Here is a 9,328-nt window from a genome sequence, read left to right as displayed (position 1 = left end):
ATGAAGGGAGAAGTATACCATGTTCATGGATGGGAAGATGGTATTTCTTCCCAACTCCATCTATACATTCGAGGCAATCCCGATCAAAATCCTAGCAGGGTTTTCTGTAGAAATTGACAAGCTGGCTCTAAAATTATGTGGAGGGGAAAGGACTTGAAACATCCAAAACAACTTTTAAAAGGAAGAAGAACCGTGACCTCCTGGTTCATAGGTCAACACTCAACCACTGAGCCACGCCGGCTGGGCTCGAAGGGGTTCCCCTTTCCACTCTCACCCCGAGGCCTGCTTACTGCTTCCCTTGGTAACACCCACTGAGAATTTCAAGGTCTAACACGTTCTTTTACTCTTGTCCCTTCTTTTGAGTTAATAGTATACTTCATTTTACTACTTAACCAACAGGAAACTCGTGTCTTGTAGAAGATTCTCAGATTTTGCCCTATTAGAGAAATCTATATCTTTAACTGAAACTGTTTGGGTCCGCTTAATTGAACAATTCCTCATTTTAATAAGCGGAATTAACTCGAGCTGTTTTTTTCTATGCCAAGTGAGGAAATTACAAGCAAGTGGTTTCCAGTATTTGCTTCAATGTATTTTTAGCCTCTGGGTTCATGTGGGAATCCTATTTATGAGAACACAGTTGCCCTAGAATTTTAATGTTTTCAGCAATGTATGCCTGGCCGTGAAAAGGACAAATTCTTTTTGAGTAAAGGAACTGCTGATTGCAATCACATTTAGTCTGAGTGGTACCAGGAAAACACCTTCCCACTGTCATTTGTAGGAACCAATTTCCTGAGTTTGTGTAACATAAAGACACTTAAACTTATTCAAGTAAAATAGGAAGAACTGAGGTATGTTTTGTCTTTTTTAATGAAGACTATGGAATTAGCGTGCGCTCGAGTGATTTCACCGAGATGGTTCAAGTAGTTACCTGCCTTTTTTTCTCTTTTCTATCAGAGATTAGTGTACAAAGTCAGGAAATGTTTAAAATCATCACAGTCTGGAAAACATTGCACATGCTAGTGAAAAAACTCCATCCTTAAAATTTACACGAATTCGTGCAGCTCACAATTTGATAAAATAACACAACTACCAAAAAAACAAAAAACAAAACACTAAAGCCAAATGAAAGAGGGAAGTGCTCCCCTTTGGTCCTCACTCTCACCTGGAATTACAGGGTAACAGAAGTTCTGCAACTCAGAAGGTGGCACGTTCCATCGTTCTGTTGGCAGAAGTTACATTTCCTTTCTGGTGGTTTTGTTAATCCTCAGCTGAGGGTATTTTTCCATTCATTTTTTTAAGAAAGTGAAAGGGAGGAGGAGAGACAGAGAAACATCGATGTGTGAGAGACACGACGATTGGTTGCGCCCCAACCAGGGCCAGGAACTGAGCCTGCAGCCGAGGTACATGCTCTTGACCAGAAACCAAGCCAGGACCCTTCCGTCCACGGGCCGACACTATGTCCTGAGCCAGGCCCCGGAGTTCCGCAGCCGGATTCAGTGTTCGTTACTCACAGCCGCCCCGCTTGCAAGCCACGCCTCTGCTGCTGCCTGCCTCCCCCTCTGACATCCCTCTGGCCACGGGTGTTTCCTGGAATCGCCTCCCACGGAAGCTGCTTGCATTCGAAACCTTGGCGCCGTGTCTGCTTCTGGGAGTAGCCCAAGCAACGCAAGACATACTTGTGTTGTAGGAGGAAGTGCGTGCGTGTGTGTGTGTGTGTGTGTGTGTGTGTGTGTATGTGTGTGTGTGATGAGCAAGTCCATCCATCTACCGTTGGGGTGTGTAAGAGTTTTTGCATGAGCTGCGCCCAGGGAGGAGGGTCAGTCGATGTGCAGGGCGAGTATCTTAGATTTCTTGCCTGGGATAGAAGGTAATTCTCATGCCCATTTATCAAACTAAGTTCCTTCTGCAGATATAAAAATTGCTTCAGTCAGTCCAAATCTGTAGTTAATAGGAATTAACTTGATGGATTAAGATCCACTTAATAAGATCAGAACAATATAGCTGTTTGAATAGTTAAAAAAAAAAAAAGGTACTAAAAAAATGCTCATGGAATAATAGGAAGGCGCCCCCCACGCTTGCCAAGTCATGGCCAGTTACCTGGGCAGCAGATGTGAGAGGGAAATCTTTTGCCCTAAAACGCAAAAAATGGCTGCTGGGTGCAGAGGTCCAAGCCACTGCCTGCAAGGCTAAGTTTTGAAACCCAGTCTGTGTGTGTGTGTGTGTGTGTGTGTGTGTGTGTGTGTGTGTAGAGGGGGGTGACCTGGAGGGGGGGCGGTTGGAAATACTGCTGAACCACCTGTGAGATTGCCCTTGAAAAGACAGTGGGTAAGTTCTTGTCCCACAGGATGACATAAAATAACTGGAAAATCAGAGCAGCGCACTCTGGTTGGGAAATCTCAGGGTAGACAACAGGTACAAACAGCGTAGGGAACCAGCTCATCTGAACGGGGCCTCCCTTTCCGCAGCCGTCAAAGAGGACGCCTGGATTGTTCGGGTGGGTCTGGGGGTGAATTTTAAAAATAAAAATAAAGTTGTTCTTAAAATGCCTGCTTTTAAGAAGGAGAGGGCATGGGCTTCTGAGTGTTTATAGTAGCAAACTCTCTAAACACCATTCCGTTGAGGTGGCTAAATCACTCCTGTGTCGTCTCCCAGTGGGATTCGTAGGTTGTTAAAAAAGGAGGAAAGTAGACCTGAACTACCGTTGAGAGATCTCTAGCACTGAGTGAAAAGAAAAATCGCAGAACAAAATGCACATCCGTATTTTATTGGTTTTTAAAATATATATATTTTATTGATTTCAGAGAGGAAGGGAGAGAGGGAGGGAGAGAGAGAGAGAGAGAGAGAGAGAGAGAGGAGAGAGAGAGAGAGAGAGAGAGAGAGAGAAACATCAATGATGGGAGAGAATCAGATCGGCTGCCTCCTGCACACCCCACACCGGGTTTGGAGCCTGCAACCCAGGCCTGTGCCCTGCCCGGGAGTCAAACCGTGATCTCCTGGTTCATAAGTCGACGCTCAACCACTGAGCCACGCCTGCCGGGCCACATCTGTATTTTTAAAAGATACTCTGTGTTTTTATAAAGGTGTGTGCCTTAGGGCATGTGTGTGTTAAATTCTTAGTTTTGATTGTTTTTCTCCCCACTAAACAGTAAGTTCTATAAAGGCAGGGACTATGTTTGCTGTTTTGTTCACGGCTGTACCTTCATCATCCTTAGTAGCAGCTCCGTAGTTCTTTTTAGTTACATTTCTGTGTTCCTGTCTGTGTGTGTGTGTGTGTGTGTGTGTGTGTGTGTGTGTGTGAGTGATAAAACATGCACACGCTTACCGTTTTAAGCTTTGTTCAGTGCACAGTTCAGTGGCTCTCAGGACATTCACATTGTTGTGCAACCGTCCCCAGCATCCCTCTCCAGAATGTGTTTCCGCGTCCCCAGCCGAGACAATCCCGTTAAACATTAGCTCCCTGCGGCCAGCCACCAGCCGTCATTCCGCTTTGCGTCTCTGAACTTGACTACTCTGGGCACCGCATGTGGGTGGAATCATAATATATTTGCTGACTTGTGATGGGCTTATTTCACTTAACATTATGCCTTCAAGGTTCATCCATGTCGTAGAATGTATCGGTTTCCTTTTTAGGGCCGAATAGTATTCCATTCAAGGCCGAATGCTACTCCATCCACATGCCGTGTATCCATTCACCTGTTGATGGGCACTGGGGTGGCTTCCGCTTCCTAGCTATGGGCTATTGTGAATAATGCTGCTATGAACATGGGTGTATAGTTAGGGCTTGGATTAGGGCTAGGGTTATGCTTAGAACTAGGGCTAGGGTTAGGGCTAGGGCTAGAGTTAGGGTTAGGATTAGGGCTAGGGTTAGGATTAAGACTAGGACTAGGGTTAGGGCTAGGGCGTGGTCGGCAAACCGAGGCTCTCGAGCCACACGCAGCTCTTTGGCCCCTTAAGTGTGGCTCTTCCACAAAATACCACGTGTGGGCGTGCACATACAGTGCGACTGAAACTTCGTAGCCCATGCGCAGAAGTCGGTATTTTGTGGAAGAGCCGGTATTTTGTGGAAGAGCCACACTCAAGGGGCGAAAGAGCCGCATGTGGCTGGCGAGCCGTGGTTTGCCGAGCCACAGTTTACCGACCACTGGCTAGGGTTAGGGCTAGGACTAGGGCTAGCACTAGTGCTTGGGCTAGGGCACAAGCTTAGGGTTATGGCTAGGGTTAGCATGGTTAGGGCTAGGGCAAGTGTTAGCATTAGGGTTCGGGTTAGTATAGCATGTTTCTAAAAATGTACCTACCTTGAATACTTGTAAATGCAGTGTTTATTTAAATACATTCCATTTTCAAAATGTAATAGAATACAGACAGTGTGTGTATACTTCTTTTCTCGGCCACCCTGCATATCTGCTTAAATCTCAGGTTTCAGTTGTTTTGGGTGGAATTGGTGCATTATATTCTAGGGTTCCCCCCCCCCCCAAGGAACTGCCCTATTTCCCATAGCAGCAGCGCATTTTACATCCCACTAGCAGTTCTCAAGGGCTGCGATTTCTGCACATCCTCGCCAACATTTATTGTTTTCTGTGATAATAGTCATCCTTATGGGTGTGAAGGGTCAATAGTTATCTTTTAAATAAACCATCAAACAATATCTTAAAATTGGAATAATTATTATTAATTGCATTATTTTTTATTTAAGGATAGTATCATCAGAAGAATACTTATATCCTTTTTTAAAAAAATAAATTTTTATTGATTTCAGAGAGGAAGAGAGAGGGAGAGAGAGAACCATCAATGATGAGAGAGAATCACTGGTCGGCTGCCTCCTGCATGCCCTCTACTGGGGACCGAGCCCACAACCTGGGCATGTGCCCTTGACCGGAATCGAACCTGGGACCCTTTAGTCCGCAGACCGACGCTCTATCCACTGAGCACACCGGCCAGGGCTTTTTATCCTTTTGAGACAGACTGAGCTCAACAGCAAGAACATTGGTGTGTCTGTCTCACAGAGGACATCTAACAGGCCCTGAGACAAACGACAGTTAAACCCAATTACTGCCCTAATTAAGATAAACGGTGTCCTTTGTCAAAGAGAGACTGTACTTAAGATCTTGCTCTATACAGTCTCATGTGGGGCATGTAATTAAATATTTTTTTTATTGATTTTTTACAGAGAGGAAGGGAGAGAGATAGAGTTAGAAACATCGATGAGAGAGAAACATCGATCAGCTGCCTCCTGCACATCTCCCACTGGGGATGTGCCCGCAACCCAGCTACATGCCCTTGACGGGAACCGAACCCGGGACCCTTCGGTCCGCAGGCCGACGCTCTATCCACTGAGCCAAACTGGTTTCGGCGTAATTAAATATTTTTAAAAAATCAAAATTAAACCCAGAATTTCCATATGACCCAGGGATTCCACTCCCAGGTATGTACCCCAAAAGAATCGAAAACAGGTATTCAAATAACAACTGGTATGTGAATCTTCATAACAGAACTATTCACAATAGCCAAGAGTTGGAAACAGCCCGAATGCCCATTGACAGATCAATGGTAAAACTAAACAGAGTACAGTCATGCAATGGAATATTATTCAGCCATAAAAAGGGAATGAAGTGCCCTGGCCAGTGTGGCTCAGTGGATAGAGCATCAACCTGTGGACTGAAGGGTCCCGGGTTCGATTCCAGTCAAGGGCATGTACCTCGGTTGCAGGCTCCTCCCCGGACACGTGGCCGGGGCATGTGCAGGAGGCAACCAATCAATGTGTTTCTCGCACATCGATGTTTCTGTCCGTCTTTCCCTCTCCCATTCTCTCTAAAAAGCAATGGGAAAATATCCTCGGGTGAGGATTTAAAATAATAATAAAATGCAAGTTAAAAAAAAAAAGGAATGAAGTGTTGATCCATGCTACCAAGTGGATGACAAAGGCCACATATTATATGATTCCACTCATATGAACATATATTCAAAGTAGGCAAATTTGTAGAAATGAAAACAGATTAGCAACCTCCCGTTCAGGGGGATGGGAATGTGGGGAGCTAGGTAGAGGTGATGGCTGCCCGACATGATGAATGTACAGGTGCCACCGAATTGTTGATGGTTTTACTTCGATTTTAAAAAGTCCCGCACCTCCAGGAGCAGTGAGGCGGGCAGTGCAAACAGTACAGCTGAGAGAGGGCGAATCCTTCGCCCCGTGCGCACGCCCAGGCCTCGGGGGGAATGACGGCCAGTGGTTTCTTGTAAATCCATCTGGAAAGTATCAGTGCGTGTACTTTCTGATTTTAACGAAAATTGATGGTACTCTGCACACTGTTCTGCACCTTGAGTTTCCCACGTCTGAGCGGGTTCTCCCGGCCAACCTGTTGGGTGCTGACTCATTCATTCGCACGCACAGTTGCACACTAGTGTTTTATGAATGGACTGCGCTTAATCTGTTTAACTAGCCCCCACCTGGTGGATGGTTAGGTTCATTATCATTTCTGGCTACGACAGGCAATATTTTTTTTATTGATTTCAGAGAGGAAGGGAGAGGGAGAAAGAGAGAAGCATCAATGATGAGAATCATCTATTGGCTGCCTCCTGCACACCCCACACTGGGGATCGAGCCCACAACCCAGGCCTGTGCCCTGACCGGGAATCAAACCTCGACCTCCTGGTTCAAAGCTCAACCACTGAGCCACGCCGGCCGGGCTAAGAAGTGAATGCTTTACCCTCCCTCCCCACCCGTGGCAGCCCAGGGGGTGGTATGCGTGACGTGAAGGCATGTCCACTCCACAGGGACGTTTCAAGAACCGTCCTCATGCCCTCTCGTGTCCTCTCGCTCCTTTCATCTTTCTCGGGTTGAAATGGGTGCAAAGGAACAAAGGTGAGGGGACATTGTTTGGGGCTCTCACCTGTGGGGTGAGAGACTGAAGCCGCGGGGGTTGGGGAGATGAACTAGAGGTCCTGTGACATGAGCGACGAACTAGGCGCCCCCGGAGCGAAATGTTTTCAGCGGCCTGAGCACAGGGGAAGCGGATCTGAACGACTTCCGAACAGAACTGGGGATGACACGGGCCCACGCCGGTTAGAGGTGGGCAGGGAGGGATGGGCAGGCTTTGTCCTTGGAAGAGGTGGAGCTAGATTCTTCCCGGTCCTTCTTTGCTCCTCCTCCTCACCGCTTGGCAGCCCGAGGATGGGTCACCCGGCCACGTCCCTGCCCCGGGTGCCAGGTGCCCCGTTTGCTGCCTCCTCCAGGGCTGTCCTCCAGGGCTGGCATTCCCGCCAACTGCACACGATTTGGCTACGACGACACATCCTGAGCGGAGACACACCACTCACCGGAGGACCACAGGGCTTGCCTCTGTGTGCCCATGTTCAGCGTTGGTAGAATGAATGAATGAATGAACGAACGAATGAATGAATGACAAGGACACTGGTTAAGTATTCATGTTTCTTGGGAAGCATGTGATGTTGGGCAAGAGGTCGACTACAGCTTTTGACCTTCACAAGATTCAAAGTCATGACCTTGTTTGTAGCCCCATTGGCGAGACGGGCGGCTTGCGTAGATGGAACAATCGAGCTGCTGGCCTTCGCGTCACCTGTGAGGAATGGAAACGTCGCACACAGATGCGCTCACACAAAGCTCCTTATGGTTTGCCGTAAGGAGGTCGGTAAGCGCTGTAACACCCTCTGCAGCCAGCCGCTCTCCGATGCCGACTCATCGCCGAGTATTCGTTGTGGTCGTGTTTTCAGGTGCCGTTTTGGAACTCTGAACAAAGGTCACCCACCATGTGTTGCTGTGGCCATCGTCCCTCACTAGTTACTGGGAGGGAATATCTGCCTCTGACATTCTCTCCAGCCCTAGGAGAGGCACCCAGGGGACCTAGGCTAGTTTCAGAACAGGTCAGGGGTTACAAGCGTGACACGGTTCCATCTCTCGCGAGTGGTGACCCGGCAGCTTGCTCGTGGCTCGCGGAGGGCCTCTCAGAGCTCCGTGCTGCCCTCTGACTCAGTCTTCCTCGCAATGGAATGGGTTCACTCCGTGTGTCCCCAGCCTGTAGACTTCCGCTCCCCCATTATTTTGGCTGCACTTTTCAAAGCCTGTTATTAGACCACCCCAAGACTCCAGCCTAACTCTGTCACTTACTAACATTTTCTTGAATGAGATGCCTTTTAGGTCAGATGCACAGTAATAATAAGGGAAAGCTTGGAACCCTTCGGCTGGCATGTTACCTTAGAAAAGGCCCTGTGGCCTGGCTCTCGCACATCTGAAAGCCGGTGAGGCAGGCAAGTTCAAGTGCACCCTCCCGTGACGCACGGGCACACGCAGACCGCACAGCCGGGAGCGGGTCGAGGCTCTGCTTTTCCAGGGCAATGTGTTCACCCACCAGGTCATTCCTGGGCGCCTACTGCGCGCTGGGTCCTGTCCTAAGGACTGAGGAGAGAGCAGGGGACCAAGCAAACGGCGCTCCTTTGCTGTTGCTGAGTAACAGGCGACCACGAGTTCGGCAGCTGGAAGGACAGGCCTGTAGTGGCTGTCAGTCCCGGGGCCGGGCGCCTGGGCACGGATGGCTCTCCTCGGGCTGGGTCCTCCCCGGGAGGCCCGGCGGGAGGAGTGTCTGCTTCGGGCTCAGCCTGCGGTGGGAGGCGCCCGTCTGTTCACTGGGTTACGCTGTGGGTCAGAGGTCAGCCCCCCCCCCCCCCCCAGGCGCCTGCTCCCATGTGAGCCCCGGAGGCCAGAGTCTGCTGTCCCTTCTCCACGTTCTGCTGGCCAGAGACAGGTGGTAGGTCACACCCTCAGGGAAGGGGAGTGGTTACACAAAGAGGGGAACCCCAGGAAATGGGGGTCATGGGGGGATCATCCGGAGTCCGTCTGCCCCCCACCGGGCCCCTGCTGTCATGGAGCTTCATTCCGTGGGGCCGACCGACCGCGGGGCACAGACGGAGAAACACTGGGTGCTGCAAGTGAGAGCCAAAGCTGACCATCAAGATGCCCAAAGGCGCCCGGCCGGTGTGGCTCAGTGGTTGAGCATCGACCTATAAACCAGGAGGTCAGGGTTCAACCTGGTCAGGGCACAGGCCCGGGTTGCGGGCTCAATCCCCAGTGTGGGGCGTGCAGGAGGCAGCGGGTGGAGGATTCTCTCTCATCAGTGATGTTTCTCTCTCCCTTTCTCTCTCTCTCTCAAATATGCAAATAAATAAAAGAAGGAAATATTTTTTAATTAAATATTAAAAAGAAAAAAAGAAAGAGCTGCCTTAATAGCCTCGTGGAAACTTGAACAGTTGTGTCTCTTTCCCACCGTCAGTAGGTGAGGCAGGCAATTCTCTGTGGGGGCTTTACAGCCACAAGGTC

This window comes from Myotis myotis, unplaced genomic scaffold, assembly GCF_014108235.1.
Source record: "Myotis myotis isolate mMyoMyo1 unplaced genomic scaffold, mMyoMyo1.p scaffold_m19_p_19, whole genome shotgun sequence".
Taxonomy (NCBI): Eukaryota; Metazoa; Chordata; class Mammalia; order Chiroptera; family Vespertilionidae; genus Myotis; species Myotis myotis.
The sequence above is the reverse complement of the archived record's forward strand: the minus strand, read 5'-3'. Positions refer to the sequence as shown.